This window comes from Bombus huntii, unplaced genomic scaffold (assembly GCF_024542735.1).
Source record: "Bombus huntii isolate Logan2020A unplaced genomic scaffold, iyBomHunt1.1 ctg00000073.1, whole genome shotgun sequence".
Taxonomy (NCBI): Eukaryota; Metazoa; Arthropoda; class Insecta; order Hymenoptera; family Apidae; genus Bombus; species Bombus huntii.
In genome coordinates this window covers 357,596-379,423 of record NW_026099331.1, presented here as the reverse complement: position 1 = coordinate 379,423, position 21,828 = coordinate 357,596, and the positions used below count along the sequence as shown (strand labels likewise).

At 39.4% G+C, this 21,828-nt stretch overlaps 1 protein-coding gene and 1 long non-coding RNA gene across 2 annotated transcripts in view; both read right to left on the bottom strand.

Moving 5' to 3' along the window:
• The window catches only part of LOC126876382 (omega-amidase NIT2-A-like), a 398,341-nt gene that overhangs the window by 103,995 nt on the left and 272,518 nt on the right, over nucleotides 1-21,828 (bottom strand). The gene's annotated exons all lie outside the window — the stretch shown is intronic.
• LOC126876398 (uncharacterized) lies at nucleotides 12,812-14,782 on the bottom strand. The gene is made up of 3 exons (XR_007694174.1): nucleotides 14,504-14,782; nucleotides 14,319-14,361; nucleotides 12,812-14,236 (listed from the first exon to the last, which is right to left on the bottom strand). It is a non-coding gene; the product is annotated as an uncharacterized LOC126876398 (long non-coding RNA).

Genomic DNA, 21,828 nt, shown 5'->3' with positions numbered 1-21,828 from the left:
GATCTTTAAAATATGTCCAAGGATGTTGGTCGATGTAATTGTTAACAATGACTTGGCTTATTTAGAACCAGGCAGGCAACCGCCAGAGGCAAGGGAGGTGAAGAGGCTCTACAAGGATTTCTGGGGTAGAACTGGACCTCCAAATTCCATAATCCCAGGAAGAAGAGCCTCGGAGTTGTTATTATGTGAATACTTTCTTGTTTCACATGATCTAATAAACCAACACTTCTTTCAACTTTTTTTAACAAACTGTTTTGAATCGTGCAACATTTTCGATCGATTGCGATATCTCTCACAATTGCATAGTTTTATTTGTGAATATTGCACAAGTAAATATTTCGTTTTTTCGTTCAGACAAACTGCAACGTGATATTATTTTATATCACTGTCGCTTGATCACTTTGCACAATTTTTATGCCAAGAGAAACATGTTAAAATTCTACATGCAATTTCTTTAGAGACGGTTGTACATTCAAATCATACAAATATTTTTTTTAGGCCTTTTTTTTAAAAGGAGTTTATTGGGCCCAGAAAATACAGATTTTAAGTGCATATATTCACAATAAACATGAATTTTTGTAATGGTATGTTAGGCAAAGGTACCGATACGCGGCGGTACGACGTAGCCATGCTGTATTATGTGTCGGCGCTTTACATTTTTTGTTGTATGATGCGGTTTTTGGCTTTAAGCCTCTGGGGAGCGGAGCTTTTTTTTTTATTTTTTTTCTGCCCTAAAAAACTTGGTCGCAAAACAGGACGCTTCGGTAGTTTGCTTTTTGAGTGCTGTGTAACTTTGGGGAAGGGTGGGATGAGAGGGATGGGGCGGGTGGGGGGGGGGGGGACAAATAGGATTATTTACAAATATTTACAAATATTTACAGTGTTTACATTTTACACCTGTGTTATGCGGTGTGAGAATTGAGCTCTGTCGGTTTAATGTTCTCTCTTACTTTGTTATGAGTTCTGTATCCACCAGTATTTTTTTGTGTTTCTTCTGTGTTTGTCTTTGGTGTCTTTCCGGGGGAGGGCAATGTTGTATCTCCATCTCGGGTCAGCGGTCTGTCCATTTATGTTTTCTTCGTAGAGTATGGTTTTGATCCCTGTTTTTCTTTTTATGTGATATATTATTGGGATGTTGTTTTGTTCCTGGAGGTAGTTTTTTCGTCTAGGTATAGGAAGGCTTCTAGGGGGATGTGGCCTGTTTCACAGTGTTTTTGTAATATGCGTTGTTAGGAAATAGACAGCTGAAAACTAAGCTGTTTTCTTTTATTTTTGCTGCTTGCGCGAAGTGGTTTCTTATTAGCTTTAGGATGTGGCAGTCGATGCGGTGAATGTTGGCTAGGTCGTATATTGTTTTGTTTTTTACATATTTTTTGAATCCGCTGTGTTCGGATCTGTATGTGCTCAGGCAAGCCCTGATGCATTTTATTTCGAATATGCGGATTTTTTCCATCTGGGAGGCTGATATGTTGTACCAGATTGGGCTGCCGTAGGTAATGATTGGTCTGATTAGTGCTTGGTAGCATAGTATTTTCACTTTGCTGTCGAGATGTTTGGAGTAAAATAGTCTTTTTATTCGCCAGAATGCTTTATTGGCCTTAGCAATTTGGGTTTCGGTGTGCTGCTTGTAGTTTAATTTGTCGTCTATGCTTATTCCTAAGTATTTTACGCAGTTTTTGTGTGGTATGAGAGCCCCTTTGTTTGCTTTTTCTCTTACTTGGAATTTTCGGCAGTGTTCTCTTTCTGTTGGGTCGATTTCACTTAACTTGGGCCTGAATAGTATGGTTTCGCATTTGCTTGTGTTGATTTTTAGTTTCCACGCGTGGTAATAGTCGTTTATTTTATCGAAAAGTTCTTGCAGTTCAGTTTTTATTGTCTTAGTTTTGCGGCCTGTTACGTAGATGATTAGGTCATCTGCGAAGGCTATGGAGCGTTTGTGGGTGGATGTATTGAAATTAAAGAGGTTTAGTAAGTCACTATTGTAAATACTGAAAAGTAGCGGGGAATTTACTGTACCTTGTTGCAGACCATTTGTTATGGAGAATTCTTTGCTTGATGTGTTTGAACCTTCGGTCATTACGAATGTTCTGCTTGTGATCATGTCCCAGACTATTTTAATTAGATGTTTAGGAAGGTTTATCTTGATCAATTTGTATATGAGATCTGGGATCCAGACTGTGTCAAAAGCTTTTTCGAGGTCTATTAAGCAGGCGGCTACTCGTTGTTTTGCGTTTAGGGCCCAGCAGATGTCCGACGTAAGTTTGTTTATTGCGTGGATTGTGGAGTGGTTGTGCCTGAAGCCAAATTGATTTTCTGCGATTATGTCATTTTTTGTGCAGAAGGAAGTTAGGGGGTTGTTTATGATTATTTCAAGTACTTTGCTTATGTTGGGGAGGAGACTTATGGGTCGTAGGTTTGCGGGCGATGAGCCGTCTTTGTCTTTTTTTGTAATAGCTATCAATTTGGCTTTTTTCCATTTTCTGGGGAAATATGTGTTGTTTAGAGCATTGTTGAAGAGTACTGTGTAGTACCATTTTATTTTGTTCGGTAGGCGCTTGAGTAAAACGTTTGGGATGCCGTCGAAGCCGGAGGATTTATTGTTGTTTAGTTTGGAGAAGATTGTGTTTGGTTGATTGTAATTTGTGAAGTAGTTTATTTCTGGATCTGGTTGTTTGGGGTTGTCTGCGGTGTTTTCGTTTGAGAATGTACAGACTGTTTTGTTTAGCGTTTTGTCTTGTTCCATTTCATTTTTAAGTTTGTTTCGGCGATGATAATTCTGTTTAGTTGATCTCGGCCCATGTGTTCGTTTTGTGTGTGTATTTTGGAAAAGTGGGTGCCGATGATGTCTAATTTTTCTATTGTTTTAGATATTATGAAGGTACCCTCGGTGTCTTTGATGGTGTTGTGTATCGTTATACCTGCTTCTTGGATGAGGGAGGCATTTTCTGGGGGCAATTTGAGAGGTGGGATGGGGTTTTGTTCTTTTGGTCTCAAGATTTGATTTATTTGTGGGAACATGTTTGCTGAGTCGTTTTTGGAGATGTTTTTTATTTTGTTTGTCCAGTAATGGTTTATAGAATTTGCGAATTCTTGTTTCATTTGCGCTTTTATTCTGTATAGTAGGTACTTTAGGAATTCTAATTCTTCTCTTTTGTCGTAAAAGGCACCGGAAAATTGTCTTTCACGGTGATCTTATTTAATTCCCCGTAGATGACGCAGAGATGCATTTTTTATTCTTTTTCCGCACTAATACAACAAGGGATTGCGTATGGTGAATTGCTTGGTCTGATCATTTCTTTCTCGTACAAATCGTCCAAAATTGAAAAATCGGCCGATATGCCGACAGCAATGTCGCCGTTCGGCCCTCTTTACGGAGTAAGACCAGCCTCGCCGTCCGCCACGCTCGTGGGTAGACTCCCTCCCTCAGACATCTCGTGTAGAGGCGCCGAAGTTTGACAACGAGATGATGGCGTACGGTTTATCTCGCGCGACGTAACACGGTTTTTCGCTACATATAGCAAATTTCTTTTTATGATTAGTATTTTGGTTCATGCATACCTGAAATATAATTACGATGTAATTTTGTTAAATTGAAAATCGCGCTAGCCTGCCACAGATATTGGTGAATTATAATACAATTATTCTGTTTTTCTACAAACATTGTGGCCTTTTTCCTACTTAGTTCGGTAATTTTCAATTTTAAGGTGTTGAACAATTTCGTTTCGTTGTAATTTAGGATTTGTTAACGAGCACTTTTCACAAACTGACCGCTGTTACTTGTCTTTGGATCGTTGTTTTGTGAATACGGTGAATGTGGGAATAAGAAAGAAGAGAAGCAATTGAGATACAACGAGATACCTTACAGATTTTATATCTAGACAAATAAAGTCAAAAGAAATATAATTTAACCAGTGTCTGGATCCATTTGGACTAGTCAGCAAATAACGGAAGTTGTTTAACTTAGTGTCATAAGAAGCCAAGGTATCTCTAAACGACGGATTTGGTATCAACATTCATTGTAACTTCAAAGAATTGTGTCGGACTTAGGCATGGTCTTCTGTGCAGTTGACCGAACGTTGCGCATTTCCAGAGTTTAGCTATCGTCCAATATCATTTTGATCGTGAGATTCTCAAAAATCCAATTAAATCGTTTTATAACAATGAAATAAAAAATATGAAAACTTCGTTTTTCTTATTTTGGCAATTTATGAGTAATTGCGTTATCGCTGGAGCAGACAAAGAAAACACCGGAAACTACTTGCAGTGATCAGTTCCGCGAAGTAGTGGGGATAACTCGTATCCGCTTAAAATTTGAAGAGACAAATTTTCGACTCTCTGAGCGACGTTTATTTCGTCAGGACTATCAATTGTCGTTTGAACGTTGTGTTTCGATCGTTCGCGGAGAGACGCGATCGCGAGATAGCACGTCAACGAGAGTTGTAAGTTCCCGTTACGATTAAATAATCGACGCCACGATCTGATCGATTCCCTCATTTCGATTAGGATAATAAGGGTAGTTCAATGAATTCCACAGAATTAACACAAATAAATTAACGTTTATTTTAACAAATTATCAACTGGGAAGACATAAAGAGAACAACAAAAAGAAATGTAACTGCGTTTTGCTTGATAAGTAATGCGCGATATAAGAGATGTGTTGACGGTTCGGCTTCTCGAAAAGTTCTGCACGCCTTTCGATTTTTTCCGTTTTTTCTGGAAGGCGACCCCCACTACGTTCGGATCACGCCACATTCTTTTACGCGAGGTAAAATAACGGCCACGAATCGACGTTTCTGGAGGTCGCCCTGCTTAATGAACCATGCGCTTGCCACTACAATGTTTGTTTGCCGGGCAGCCGCGACGATCCGTCTGCGACATTATAGTGCCGCGATCGACAGTTAAGAATATGATCTATGGTAAGCCGCATGGCGTAACATGTTGCATTAATTTCTCTAATGTAATTTCGCGTACCTTTAACTGTAACTCAGTTCTTTCGGTACTTAACGAGAGAGCCGAAAATTTCGTCGTTTTAAAGTTTGACGATCTCGATAATTGTTAATTGTGTAATTTCGTGCTCCTGATAAGGATCGATAACTTACAATTAATATGCATAAAAATAATTACAAATATTGTTAAATATGCCCGCCTTGATATTCAGTACATTTATTATTTCTTCGGAACATGTGAAACAAGAAAGTATTCACATAATGACAACTCCGAAGCTCTACTTCCTAGGACTATAGGATTTGGAGGTGCAGTTCTACCCCAGAAATGCTTGTAGAGCCTCTTCACCTCCCTTGCCTCTGGCGGTTGCCTGCCTGGTTCTAAGTAAGCCAAGTCATTGTTAACAATTACATCGGCCAACATCCTTGGACACATTTTAAAGATCTCCTGACAGCATGCGTTGACCCAAGATGACGGCATGCAGATAGGTTGTGTTCGCGTCGCTTCGTACACTGTCCGTGTGTACAAACAGTACGCTACGAATGTAATCCAGATGTCTTCACGTGGGCAGACGCCACCCGCCACCCGCCACCCGCCACCCGCCACCCGCCACCCGCCATCCGCCACGAATACAAGCATGGTTTTGCAACCCTTGAAAACGCAAAAGTCTGAAAAAGGGGCAGAGTGGTCAACCCCTAAAGATACTAATATAAGCGCTACACCGATAAAGCAAAACAGCCCAGAAATCAAGAAGCGGTCTGATGAAGAGAAGGAGGATACTAAAGAAGAATCGCGGCCAATACCCGACATAAGGGAACGAGCTAGCGATATGGAAAAGAGGGTCCTACCATTCTGCCACGACCCGAGCAACAAAGTTAACAAGGGCAAACCGCAACGATAATGCGTTACTTTAAGGATATGAGAGGATTTGTGGAGAATCTCCTGCTCCACAACTGTCATCTAGCCTGAAGGCTAGAACAAGCTAAAAGCTAAGAATAAGGAAACTGCGATATTAAGCGCTGTGAGTAAGTCGCTGGAAGCCAGCAAGCGGCTTAAAACGGCCGTTAAGAAAACAACGAAGGCCGAGCCAAAACAGCTCTCGTACGCGGAAAAAGTGAAGATGGCCAGCAATAAAGCGGACAAATGGCGGTAAAACCACCGAGAAATGTGATTATAATCCGGTCGGAAGTTGAGGATGGTGAAATAAGAACCAGCGGAGAAGCGCGCGACGCGCTATTCACGCTAGTAATCCCCCGTAAAGGGGGAATACAAGTCACAGCAGTTGAAAAAAAAATAAGCGACACCGGCCTAATCGTGGAAACGACGAAGGACTGAAGCCGGAAGGACTGAAAGCGTTCACAGAGGATGTACAGAATACACACATAACGTACGGACATTCGGAGAAAAAATAAAATAATCAGATGACTCATGCGAAAAATCGTTCTTCACATAAGTGGATGAATATCTGAAAAATATTCGAAATTCGAACACCTTACACATGTTTGCACATTTATCGAGAAGTGAGTTGTGTATTATACAATTTTTCTAGATGTATATGTTTTTTTGTCACATAAATGTTATTAGGCCAGTTGCTGAACAAGAGCATAAAGATTCATCACTTTGAGCAGAGGCATATGCTTGTACGAGTTTAAAATAATCTTCTTACCATTGAGATCTATCCATAGTTACGCTATAAATTATAATACAATTTGTATATTGTATTTGTATTCAACAGTACATCTCAACTGAACAAATGTATTGCGTAACAACTACTTATCACTAAAGCGAAGATGTCTAATCCAATCGAATTTTATTGTCAATGTTAGTATTATTTTAGAAATGATATAAATAGTAAAAATGAAAAGTAAACAACTTTTAATTCTCTGATAATTTAATAAGAGGAGCATCTAACGCCCCTTTTCTCTCGATCTGTTTAGCAATAATTTTATTCACTAATTTTTCGAGAGCTTCAAATATGATCTCACTGCGCTCAAGACTGTCAATAGACAACGCGCAGAGAAAACTTTGATGCCTCATCTGTGAAATGCTGTCAAAAAGGCTTTAAGTGAAAACATACATACATGCCTGTATGAAAACTGCAACTGCTCATGAATTCAATTTCGACTCGGATTTGAGAATCCTATAAGATATCATTTTAAACTATACTAAATATATGGAGTACGCTGTCCCGCGTATCCTGAAGATATCTTTAAAATGACGCTCTCTACCAAATTAAATTCAGACTGTTTTCTGAAACTGCTTAATCAAATGATGCATTGATTTATTTATTGTAGTAAATCTGGGCATCAGAAATTTGCTCCGTCCATTTGAAAGTCCATCGAACTCGGTCTATTTATCATCGTTACGAAACATATATACTCTAGTAGGAACATTCCTAACACGATAATGCTTAGAAGAAAGCACGCCAGAATCGCTGTCTCTCAAATCCATTCAATGAATAAGAGACGAATGAAGATGCGTATTATAGTTATATGCAAGTATCCGTAAAGTGGTGTGAGACGTTCGAACAGGTTTGTTCGATGAAAATCAGCTACATACTCTGTTCCGGGTGAAGAAATGAGCCGCAAGTGGAAAAGGGTGAAAAGGGAAGAGGAAATAAGGAGAATACAAAGAGTTGATGAATGTAAGGAATGGAAGCTGAATCTCAAAATAAAGAACAAGAAAAAACAAGCTACTTACGATAACACGATTGCTAGTCATCTGTTCTCGATGACGATTGCCTATACCACCGCCCTTGTTGAATATTTTAGCAGTTCTAATATAATTGAGCATATTATATTATATTTCGATGTACACTATCTCTTCGACCACTTATTTCCGTGATTATGACTGAAGAACAAACAGAAGATACTTATCGTAAATGAAATTTAAGCAAGAAGGAACTTTTTGCGATGTTAACTCCAAATGAGAAAATATGTATATATCAGTATGGATCATGACCTGCCTATTTTTACATTAAATGTTTTGAAAAGTTGTATTTCAAAGCATGGCATGGTTTTCGTCGAAGGAAATCGTTTCGTGGAAGGAAATAGTTTCAAATAGTGAAAGAGCAAAATTATATAACTCTGAAAGAATAATATAATTTAACATGAAAATATTAAAAAACTGAGTACATCGAAATATAATAGATATTTTACAAGGGAAGTAAAAATATAGGTAAATAAATACAAGTAAAAAGAGTATAAGAAATCATTTATTTTTTCTAAAATATATTTTGTATGGCGCGTGCTATCATTTTGTTATCTCAAATTTATCTTCTATTTATATTTCTTTACATAATTTTCACAATATATTTATGAATTAGATGTAGTTTCATAACCTACTACTAGCGTTCTACTAGCGAGTTTTCGCATGCTCAATGAGATATGTAGTATAGGAAGTGCATAAATATATACTTTTTATGTATCTTCAAACACGAACTAGAATATCGAGTATGTTATCATTTTCCTGTGGATTGTAAAATGATCAACCGTGGTTGATAAATTAACAAATTGTAAAAATTTGTCGATTTGTAGTACAAGTGCGGAGTGCGAGTAGTAACGATAGTGAACACACAATTGAATACCCAAACGACAAACTCCTGAGCTTTATACTTATTTCTACGTGGGTCCAAACTTTATCGATTCGATATAGGCTCCGACCGCTCTGGGTTATTTAAAATATATGTCGGGTTAAGATCGGAATTTTGGGCGCGTGACAACTCTTCGCGTGGACTAGCCAATGTATGTCCCATTGTATCGGCACCTCCGAGGTAACCTCACACGTGGCTAGGCCCGCTCTCGAGGCCGCATGCCGCCACAATCACACTTCTCGGAAAACCCATACAACCACTCCAGACCTCCGTTAGGCAAAACGTTTATCTCGTGACCGTGGCTACGTTCGGCGACCAATTGTCACCTCGAAGCCAATCTCGCTATCACCAATTTTAAACAATTACAGCTATAATAAAATCTAGGCTAAAGTACTAGAGGATGTTCCGAAAATTTCCAAGGAAAGGCTTCGGCTTTCCTTTCATCTCCGACATATAGGTAGAGAAATAGGAAAGGATAGGGGAAGACGTTTGGATATAGTGGATTTGAAGTACAATTTCATTCGCAAAATATAGCGAACCAAGAAAGAACCGTGGAAAGATTTGGACATTTGTGCGCTTCATGTGACGCTGGAGAGAAGAAAAGAAAAAAGAAACGAGAGGGAAGAGACCAAAAGAATGAAAAATAAAACCTTTCTTCACAAAAGACAGAAAAGATTCACTATGCATATTATTCGCTTCGCCTTATCGTTATCCACGTACGCACGCACGCACGCACGCACGCACATTCACGGTTTCACCTTATACACTTGTTGTGTACTATCGTATCATTTTACCGACCAGTAGCGGTTGAAAATCCTATGTACTGTCTACCTCTCACTCGGTCGCAGATACATCGTTGAAGCCAGTTTAGACTCTAGCTCTGTTTAGACTCTAGGATATCGCGCGGGAATATACGCGCTTTTTCTCATACCTATAGAAATGTTAACTCAAATTTGGCGAAATTACTTATAATATTTATATTGATATTTATTTGATCTATTAGAATCGTTTTTAGATTAATATTTATATAATATTCCATAATCCATACAATGATTTTCCTCAAGCAAATAATAATTTAATATTTTTTTAAAAGTGTGATATCGTCCAAAACAATCGCTTCTGTGTAATGGAACATTGCAAAATTTACAGACAAAACATATTCTACTTCTTTTCTTTTTTAATTGTGCAAATTCTACATTGGGGTTTTGGGGCTTTTTTACTCCGACGACTAGACACTATGTTTATAAGTTTATGTTTTCCGAAATTTGATAGTCTTTGTGGGTGATCTAGTCTGGATGATCTGCTTGTCAGCTCATAAGTGTTTGCTGTACTAGATATTTCTTCGTCGTTTTCCTTTGATCCACAATCTTCTATCCACGAAATTATCACTTTTTGCAAGAAATTTTTTATATGTATTCTTATTCTATGGCCCATAATCATTCCCGTTGGGGCCCCGGGAGCATCTCCTTTCATCCCCTCGTAGTGGTGATCCCCACCGCTTGCCCTTCACCGTCGTTACTTCTGAGGTGATGGGCGTGATAGGTATTGAAGGAACACTCGAATATGTTTAACAATAAATATTTATTAACAAAATATATTCGGTGAGTATACTTGACGTAAAACTCGCGGTTATTAATTTCGGTTCGCGGTTCGCGATTACAAGTTCGAACTCGGGTAGATTCGGGTAGATACGATTCGATATGCGCTACGAGTTCGGACGATGATTGCCTGAGATGTCGAGCAACTCGGACCAGTGATTGCTGCCAACTATCAACTATCAATTCGGACAGGCGTCTCGCGACTGACTTTCCGTCACGATGATGCTGGATAGGAAAAACTATGATGGGGTGTGTCTAAGGATACGAGATCATCGGATTCGTTTAGGAAAGCGTTGGTTCGGAAAGTGAGGGAAGTGGACGTCGTTGTTAATTGGCTAAATTTTGAGTTGGTGGTTGGAAAAGGATACTAACCATCCTTGAGAGAAAGATGCTAGTAGGAAGCGTCGTACGTGAGAAAAGCAGATTTCCCGTATCTTCCCGTAGTAGGTGGTAGATTTAGGGACTATTGGGATAAAGACTGTTTGTCCGTTTGAAGGACCTTAATTAACAAAATCCTAAGATTTGTAGCGTTCCCTTAGGTTAACTGAAAATATTCTGTAAGAATGTATCGGCATCTGGCAATCATCTTGTCTTGTATAAGGTCTTTGTGTAACGAGCCACGGGACAGAAACCGTTGGAAAGTTTGCTGTCGAGTGTCGCTACACTTCCTTCTGTTACTGCCCTCTTAGTACACATTCCTTGGTCAGCCGTTCCACCGTCTTCTGGAGACGACTGATCTCACTCTCCAGAAAGCGCACCCTCCTCCGCAGATATGCGCTGTCCGCGTGTTCATGTCCGTGAATCGGTTAGCTGTCCTTCTCGGTCCCTTCTCTTTCATCCGATTCCATCTTTATATCCACTTTCCGCGCGTCGTCGCCGCCAACGGCACCGTCGCGGATGCAGAGACGGCAGAGATCGGCCATTGTTGAGGCGACGGCGGAGGTGGTGGTGATGTCACGTAAAATAACAAAATAAAAAAGGAATTTGAGGTGAAAAATAAAAAAAGAAAACTTTATTTTTTTTTTTCTAACATCAATACACTTTACAATCTACCTCCGAACTCTAGGCGTGACTTTCTAAGACTGACTCTTATGATTTTACTTTCGATCGGATCCGATTACTTTCTTTTGTCATCCCTCAACATCCTCACCGTCCATGCATTTGTTAGGCGTCCGCGATCGTTGCTACGTGCTCTTTCTTCTAGAACCTTCGGTGGAAGGACCGTTGGGATGTTGATGGTTCATTAGGCACTTCACAGCGATATACATTGTCGCCGAGTGCCGCCACATCTTTATCTCTATCGTCAGTCCGTCGGATTTGAAGTATGCCGGTCGTGACAGTGACCACGTGCGCCGTTGGAGTTCAGCGCTGGACGCTTTCGCCCTCCATGAGGCCAACCTTGACCCAGTAATCTTCCGGTATGATCGCTTGCCGAGCGCGTTCACAACAGTCGAAGAGGAAGAACACGATGACATTTCGTCGTCGAATTGTTGCAAAAATTCCAACTCTGCGTTATTTGTAAAAATCTGTTTCTGCTTATTACTTACGAGAAGAATGGAGTTTCCATACATGGATCAGTTGACCAATAGTCGTAGAGAGCATTCATTTTTACTTGTCTCGTTAGAACTGCTAGGCCTAAAAATTTCTTTTTTTCTGTTCATTTCTTTGTTTTTGATGTAATTTTGTATTTATCTATAACTTAATAATGATACCTATTCGGTTCTCTCACCAGATACTCATTAAAAGAGTCATTTCCAATGAATAAATTTGCACTGCCTAAAACACATTCTGGAGAATTCGGCATGATTTTTATGTCGGGATGTCGTGGGACGACGACGCACTCAGTGCACTCCGCTTGTTTTCTTTTTTTTTTTTTTTTTTTTTGTACGTGGAGAAATACTCGTGGACACTCCACCTCTGCGGCAGCAGCAGAGCAGCGTCGGTCTCTTACCGACTAAAACTCCACGGTGGTCATCCTGAAGTTTGACAGAAGTGTTCCCGAGGTCTCTCATGAATTACTAACAGTGCACTCCTTGCACTCCGATCCTCTTGATCGAGCCAACAATGCAAATTTCCCTAACCGATTAATTTGTCGCTAGGGGAGGCCATCGCCCCCGAGGAGGCCGCGCGAAGCAGATCTTCGTCCCTCTCGCCCAATATGTGCTAATAATGGGAAGAGAAACACGGAGACCATAGGTGTTTTCTATGATTGAAAACACCGTAATTAGCACAACGTTTCGGCTGCGTCAGATCACTAGTTAATGCAGAGAACGGTCGTTGTGAATCCAAAATGTCTTGGGCAAAATCCGCGTTAATCGTGTGCTTGATATTCTTGTTCGTTGATTGTAACTGCCAACGGATACTTTTATTCCGATTTCAAATATCGTACAACTGCGAAGTTATCAGAGAAGAGAATATACAAACTTTAAAATTCTCACTTTAAATGTATGCGGAGTCAATCGTGTTCTATTATACAATTCGGCGGTTAATCGAACTTTGGCACTTATTTCGCTTGGGCAACCTTCGTAGTTAACACTTATAAATTTCGTTTGAAACAATTATTCGAGAGATAACTGGCAGAGTGACGGTGTAAACACTTCTATCGAAAGATGGTAGCTCTTGTTGATACTTATAAATTTCTACTAACTTGATTCCGATTAAGACAAACTATAGTTAATACTTATAGATTTCAATTGAGACAGACTGACAGAGTGGAGGTGTAAACGCTTCAATTGACCAAATGGTAACTAACTTGTGACAAAATGTGAATATCGTAATTGCTAGCTTAAGCTGAGGTTTCGTTTTTTTGGTTGTCTTGTTTACGCTGTGTCTTAATTTCTCATATTCCCTTTTACCTGAGGAAACGCGGGTGCTGCTTATCTTCTGCTGAAGTTTCGTCTTCTTGATTATCCTATTTACACCGCTTATTGCATAACCTGAAGCGTCTGTCGTAAAGTTAAAGGGTTTGGAAAGATTCGGACATTGCAGAATAGGTTTTGTCATTAGCGCTGTTTTTAAATTGTTGAATGCATTTTCTTGATTCTCCGACCATTTAAAGGGGATGTCTTTGTTCAATAGTTGTGTTAATGGTTTTGCAATTTTGGAGAAATTAGGTATAAATCTTCGGTAGTATCCCGCTAGTCGCAAAAACTGTTTGATATTTTTTGCTTTCTTTGGTTGTGGAAATTTCGATACGGCTTCGATCTTCTGTGGATCGGGTTTTACACCATCTTCACTGATTATGTGTCCCAAATAACTTCGTGTCGTAGGAATTCGCATTTATCGGGTTGCAATCGCAATTTGGCTTCCTTTAGTATTTCCATTAACTCGTTAAATTTAATTTCGTGTTCGTGAGGAGATCTTGAATAAATCACTATGTCATCCAGATTGTTCTCAGAGAGTATAGTTTCAAAATTGAAATAATCGTTCTTGCTCAAGATTTAATGAATTGTCTGGAATAAAACAACTCTATCAACTTTCGATCTATTTCGTTCACAATTGTTCGCTGTATCAACCAGTGATTACGGTGTTTTCAACGCAAAAAACAAAACATATCTTAGTAAATAAAATATAAGAATATAGACAAAATCACTCCAATAAAATAACACCCGCTGGGAACACATTTAGGCATATATACACACATGAACAAATAAGGCACTGTTACCAAGTAAAGTCAAAATCCACACACGGAGCATCCGGATACATCTCACGAAACCTATTTAAACACCATGAGAGTACGTCCGGACAAGTACCCCCCTGACCTGAGGAATGGTGGCGTAGGTAAGCCTCCAACACTTGATCAGGGATCTCCTCCCAAAAACGAACCTTGGCACAGGCATCTGTATCAACCACTTCGATCGAAGGAGAACTTGGCGGCAACTGAAGGGTGTCCTCATCGGAGAAGGTTAGATCAATAACCAAAAGGATCACCGAGACTCGACGATGGGGCTGGAGCCATACTATTGCTACCCTCTGTGGAAGACGATCCCTCCAGCCTCCTTAACCTCTGCCCACGAGCTTTTGCGCCGCCACGACGACCACGTTTCCTAGAACGTTTCGGAGGAGGTTTGAACGGCCTACGACTTTTTTTCTTCTTCTCACACTAAAATAAAACACACAAGTTTAAGAAAACGAACAACAATACGAAACAGGATGAAGTCAAAACAAATTAAAATAATACATACTTCTACAGCTTCAGACATATCAGTATCCATGATCCAACATAACCTGTATTCATAAGGGAAAACATGGAAATGCAATAAACAAAATCGACACTACCAATCATACAAAATATCGAATAATCAAACACTATCAAAATCACTTATTACTATGAATTAATGCATATTATTACCTAAAAGGAAAAACTAACCTAAAAACTCGCCAAGCAAATCAAACTCGCCAAGCAGAACAAACTCGCCAAGCAAATTAACAATTATTACAAACTACCACTTGGCGCCACCTCCTATGGAATGACGTATTAAAAACTTGCCATTGGAATTTTAATAATTCTTGGGGAACATAGGAAATAGAGCGTGTTACACGTGCAAAGACTCGACAAACACTAAGTTGCCACACGCCTTGTACGTTTCATTGACATGAGCAAGGAAATTACCAAATACATCACAAATGCAACCTCAGCAAGGACAAAGCTGCCACGTTCGCCTGGCACGTTCCACTGGCATCAGTAGGGAAGGCCTGGGAAGCATCGCAGACGAAACATCAACAAAATACGAGCTACTACAATATCTACATTTTATCACGCACCTCGTATGTCACTAACACCAAACGAAACATGAGAAATTAAGAAGACGAAACTTCAGCAGCATCTACGTGTCTCAAGGATGTGGAAAATTAAAAATAGCGTAAACAAGATAATCAAGAAGACGAAACTTCAGCAGACTCCGTGTGTCCAAAAAAAGGTGAGATAATCAAGAAGACGGAACTTCAGGCGGCGAGGCGAGGTTCTCAAATTCTTTAATTACTATTGTAGGTGTGATAAATTCGTAATCTTTCGATGTGGTATTTATTATTCTTGTATATCCTTGTCCCTTATGGTTCTTCGCACCTACATTACCAAAATAGACTCCCTTGATTGGCTCGATTTTGGGAATAAATCCCTCTTTTATCTCCAGATTTGTAATGTTAATCGAACATTTGTAATGGTACCGAACTTCGTTTCCGCACGACTATCTTTTCTCTTGTATCGAAGGGGATATAAATATGTCGGGTCACGATTCGAATTTTGGGCGCGCGACGACTCTTCGTGTGGACTAGCCATCGTTTCACAAAGCCGAGATTTTATTTACACGTATATACAGGTCTATCACTAAGCTTAACAAATAATAAGTACAACTAATAATAAGTCTAACAAACACTAGGCCTAATGAATAATACGATCTACGAATAATTAAATTAAATAATACTATTAGCAATGTTTGAGTTCAAACGAATCCACGGTCACCGAGATAACTCCTTACTAAGCGAAACTAACTTAGACGCAAATGCGATCGTCGAAAATGCTCGATGTATCACTCTCCAAGGCAATCGCAAGAATGCCAGCCTCGTGGAGATTTTTCTCCCTGTACGATTGCATTTTGTTTTCTATACCCGTTTGGAAGCATCGAGAAGGTTCCAAACGCCGTTGCTAGGCACACTCGTTGGAAGCATCGAGAAAGTTCCAAACGCCGTTGCTAGGCAGTTTCTGCCTGGAGTTTTGATTACTAATACAATGTATGTCCCATTGCATCGGCACCTCCGAGGCAACATCACACGTGGCTCGGCCCGCTCTCGAGGCCGCATGCCGCCACAACCACATTTCTCGGAAAACACATACAACCACTCCAGACCTCCGTTAGATAAAACATCCATCCCGTGACCGTGGCTACCGATTCAGCGACCGATTGTCACCTCGAACCCAATCTCGCTTATTACAAATCTTAAGCAATTACAACTATAATAAAATCTAGGCTAAGGTACTAGAGGATGTTCCCAAAATTTCCAAGGAAAGGCTTCGGCTTTCCTTTCATCTCCGACAAATATTTCCCCACTTATATGTTTTCGCTCGTAATCCAAACGAGCCTTGCATCCTGCGAAAAATTCGGATCCTAAGATTCCATCTTGATCGATCAGCAATGAGTCAACTACGTGAAAAATAACTTTTTTTTTATAAATATTATTATTAACGTGGAGGAAATCCGCACGGACACCAGGTCGCTTCTGGGGAAAAGCGGCGTGGTAATGCCGGACTCCAACCTACTAAAACCTCCACGCTGACCGTCCCGGCAGCGGTCGAATAGGAAGAGCATGACGACATTTCGTCGTCGGATCTCACCGCCCCGCCGCGATTGCGGCGTCGCCGCATCCCATCCCGTGAGGGTCCCGGGCCGACGGTCATAACGTCGAGTTCCTCCAACCCTCTCCGAGACCCCCCAGTTCGTGTGTCCCCTTCGCCAGACGCATGAGCGTGTTCGGGGGCCTGGCGGCCCACCCCCGGACGGTCACGGTTGCTCGATGACGACTCGGGGCCCGTTTTACAACCCGCGGCTGCGCCGGTACTGTGGTATCCCTCCCCTGCACTGTAAACGATTTTTTGGTTCGTTTCTCTGTCCATTGTGATTCTGAAGTCGCCGAGGTCGTCAACAAGGGTTTCCATCCTGGTGCCACTCACTCTTTCGCACCCTGCCCCAGCAAAGGCCGGCGCAGAGTGACGGGGAGCCCCACAAGAAGGTGAGGTGAGTGGTCTTGGCAGATACGGGCACACCAACTTCTCCGAGGTTCTTCGCACCGGATCGGCAAACCGGCGGGGGCCGAAGACGTCGACCAGTCACCACCCGGCTATAGGAGAACATTAGATTCATCGTGGTTTCCCGATGGGACCAGGGCGTGGTCCTACGCCCTGAGAACCCGTAGCCGCCTCGTGCTCCCCACGTGAAAAATAACTGCATTACGATTGCATGATTGCTGCAGCATGATTGCTGATTCGGATAAGGCAGGTTTCTTGATGACATTGATTTCTGATCCGGGGTCTAATAGTAAATTTGTCTTAGTTTTTAAATCTGGGGAAATTATTCTAGCGGTGGGAGTACTTCGAGTTTCGTTTATTTTTATTGAAATAATCCGGAGAGGTCGTCGTCCAAATCTGAGTCCGGCCGAACATATCCTTTAATTTGTTCCCGAAATCGTTCAAACTGTTTAGCTAACTGTCCTCTATGGCGAGGAACGCGTGCCCGCGAAGCTTATTCATTAATAATTTTACCAACTGAGGCTCCTGATGCCGCGGAATCATGTTTCGTGTGCGCTCGCATGCTCTTAAATATTGAAATACTGAGGGTCGATATCTGTCGAATATTGGTACTGACTCGATCGCGTCTTTTAACTTAATTGGTTGGGGGCTACCGTCTGTCGGTATTGTCACCTAGGGAATTATCGGCGGTGATACGGGTGTCTCGATTTCCTTTTTTGTCTTGAGTGAACGCATGTCGTCTTTTAATTCATTGATTTTTGTACTCATGTCGGCTATTACTCGTAAATTCGCATCGCATTCGCATCTCGCGTCTCCCCTATTTTCCCGTAGTTGGGACAAAGACTGTTTGTCTGTTTGAAGGACTTTAGTTGACTAAATCTTAAGATTTATAACAGGCCCTCGAGCTAGCCGAACATGTACTGCGGAGACGCATCGACATCTGGCAATCATCTTACTCGAAGAATAGGTTCTGCGTGTGGCGAGCTACGGGACAGAGACCGTTGGAATGTTTACTGTCGAGTGTTACAACTATTTCCTTTTTAAAGAGAGCTATAGAATTATTCCATACCTTTGTTAGACAAAGCGTTCATCCCGTGACCGCGGCTACGTTCGGCGACTGACTGTCGCCTCGAGCCCAAGCTCATTATCACAACTCTCGAACAATTACAATTGGACTGGGTGACTGCAATTATTTAATTACAGCTATGGTAGATTCTGAATTACAATGTTACGGGATTTTCCCAAAATTCCAAAGGCAAGGCTCCGGTGTTCTTTCATCTCCGACATATTAATAAGGAACCATTTGGCTGAATAACGAAAAGACGTATAAAGAGTTCTTTAGATTATGTGACGCGGTCAAAATCAAATTTCAGAAGTTGAATTTAAAAACATTTTGTCCCTATGAATTCACAACCTCCCAAAGCTTCGAAATCCACACATATTTCTTCCTTCAGATGATTCTGTGATTACATTAGGGTTGTGAAGACATATTTTAAGTGAAACTAATTGTTTTAACTCGTAATTATTGTTAAAATAAGAATATTTAATGACAATTAATTGTTATTAAAAAATGTATAGGTTTCACTAATTGCCATTAATTTTTACTAACTAAAAATATATTTTTAGCATAAGAATATTTAATAACAAATAATTTTTAATAATTTTTATTGGGTAAAAATTAACTCTTAAAATAAAAGTATTTAATAAAAATTAATAGTTACTAATTCGGCTGCAATGGTCGGATCGCAAAACAGCTTCCAAGCCAGTCAAATGCGTGTGTCACGTCGAAGACAGAAGAAATCATGAAACCAATAGATCGCTGGTGATCTCCTCTCCTCGCGTCGCAGTAAATATATTCGTACGTTTCACGAATAACGTGAAGGAATTGAACTTCGTATAAGATGATGGAAATTTTATTGTATAAATCCAACGGAGTGACGGTTCAAAGTGTTACAGAATAATTAACAGAATAATGTGTTGAGCGCTAATGTAGGAGGGTTTTTATATGGAGGTTTTAGTCCCTTTGGAGGGGTTATCGTCCGATGTATATCAGAGGCGGCTATTCAGTTGCTGTTTTGTTATTATTTCGATAGCTGTGGCATGCAGGATGTTTCGTCTACTTTATTACTGTTTCTGAGCGGGTGATAGGTGCATCAGACGCAATGCAATACTTGAAACTTGCTTGTTGAAAAATAGAAGCAGTGCTGTCCATGATATTAACGCTGCGGTATATGTGTCAACACAAACATGGCATACATATATTGGAACTAGTGCGGCTATGGATATTGCCCATGTGATTCGAGTTTTAACAAACGTAGCCGCGTATGGCGCGGGGGTACCGGAAGAAATCCGTCCTTAATTAAAGCCTTAATTAAAGCTTACCGTCACACCGACGAATATTTTTTCCTCGATTCTGAAATTTCATAAGGCTGCTTTTTAAAATATTGTAACAAACTAAAAAGAAAGCACTGTTTGCAAAAATTTTATCATTTCTTTAATTTTTGTAGTAATAACTCTTAAATTCATAATAAAACTAGTAGATGATATAATATAGACGCAATGGGAAGGTTATCAATTCTTCACCGGTAGTGTGTATTTTACAAAACAATGAGTATAAGTATGTTCTTACACCATTAGAATATGTAATACCACCAGAAAACGGCGGTATAATATACATACATATATACGTACATAGGCAGTTCGAATGAAAATAGAAAAACGTTTGAGAGGCGTTCCCTACATACTAAACAAGATAATAATCAATATTGACACTTAAAAATAGCAGAAAATATTCTAAGGCTCGATAAAGTTTTTGAACTAATGCATGATCCATTTTTTATTATCACTCGTACTTTATTCATACAAATTGTTATGTATTCTATGGCTTCTTTCAATATATATAGTTTCATAGTTTTATACGTACGACAATAAATATGTCAACCCTATAATTCATTATTATAAAAGTATATCAGATTTGCCGGCGAATCTGTGTTTAATATTTTTTTTACTATTAAATGATTCAATATTAGATACGTTAATATTACCCGAATATTTACACATTACATTTTCAAATATATCGCTTCCGTTCTTGTTCCAGTAAGGTTTTGTCACGTTATCGGAAGAAGGAAACATTATAAATAAAAGAGACCAAAAAATTTCTTTGGAAATCGTTTCATAAGTAAACAGATTAGGGATATATGTGTTTCCAGGACGAGATTTATTAATTCATTCGTACTATAGTTAACGATAATATCGTTAAGATATTAAAAATTTATTTCTGATTTAGTGTGCGAGATTTACTTTAATTTTATTTCTCCATTTTCATTCATTCACAATCAATCTTTACAACTTTGCCTTCGCAAAGGCTTGAGAGAACTATATTCATCAAATTATTTCTTGACGTCCATATCCATCACATGAGATTTTGATAAAGTTTTTCTTAAGATATGTCACTGAAAAGCATCCGTAAAAAAGATTTAAAAAATGTTTCACCTGCTCTACATAAACTTCAGCTTGTTATAACTTGCAGATCTATTGGGCTAATCCTTCTTTCCAATTTTTTTTATGTGTTTGTTAGATAAATAAGTCTGCTGGAAGAATCTGGCAAATAAAATGAAATAGCTGAGGTACATCAGCATAGCAAGTTTGATGTTCAAAGGCGTAACGTGACATTCAACTTAGGCACTGTGTACATAGTAGTAAGCTGATGCAGTTAAAATGCAACCCACAACCATTTGTGATAGCTGTAGCGTAGTAACAAACATGGCGACCCATTTCGGTATATTGAACCGCATTGCTTTCAGAGCATAATAGGAGTACATCCAGGCATGAACGAAAGAGTTTACCAAGCCAAACCACTTGCCATTTCCTGTGGCCTCTGCATAAGAGAACCAGGTATAGAGGAGGACTGTTACGTGATGGTACCAATGTAGAAAAATCAACGGTTGCTTTCGTAACACAATGAAGGCTGTGTCGCCAAATTCTACTAGCTTCGATAGGGCAAAGGTCCACGACCAAAAACCGAAAACTGGATCTTGAGTAAGATGGCTGGAAAGAATATAATTACATTTCTATTATGATATAATATTTTGGAAATATTGTTATATGTTATGAATATGATATATAAATTGAAGTTACATAGTGTGTTTCTTAATATCTGTCTGATGTTGTGTATTTTTCATATTACAAACAATTTACTTTTATGTTGGAAGTGGCTGAATTTATTTCAAGTATAGTACAATAATAACAAATGCAGTTATTTTTGTTATAATATCAAAAATAAAAATTTCCATTTATCCATATTTTATACATTTCTTTGAAGTTTCTCAATTTTCCAGAGCATCGAACAACATTTTGCAATAAAAGTTAACAAAAAGACGCGAATTTCCAGTATTAAAGAAAATTTACAGATAAAATTAAATTATAGATTAAAACTGTTTAGCTGAATTCCTTGCTTGTAGACAATTGCTACGTTTAAACTATCTTTCTAAACGTAATAATTTCCGGGATATTCCGTAAAATATGTTTTCAGTCTCAATTTTGCAGGATATTTTTGCTCCTTCGACATGGATTTTCCCGTGTAAAGATAATATGTGTCAAATATATTACGAATACCCTGTTAGATACGTATGCTATCGCAAGGCGGATTGAGCACGTACAGATACTTTTAGCATAAAATCAAATTCTGTATGCATTTACATTTAAAAAGTTTCGGGCTAATATTATTAAAAAGAACAGTTTTTAAGGTAAATGAAGTTTTATTATCTATTATTCAACACACATCCCTTCCTTGTCATATTTTTCTGAATTGCTTCTACAGTATTGAGTTGATGTAATGACCCACTTGAGAGGCTCGAATTGCTTGACTGACTATTCCCTCTTATGTTTTTCCGGAGGAAAGCTTGGCGTGGGTGTGCCCTTTGAACGAAGAACGCGGATTCGTTGTTCACACT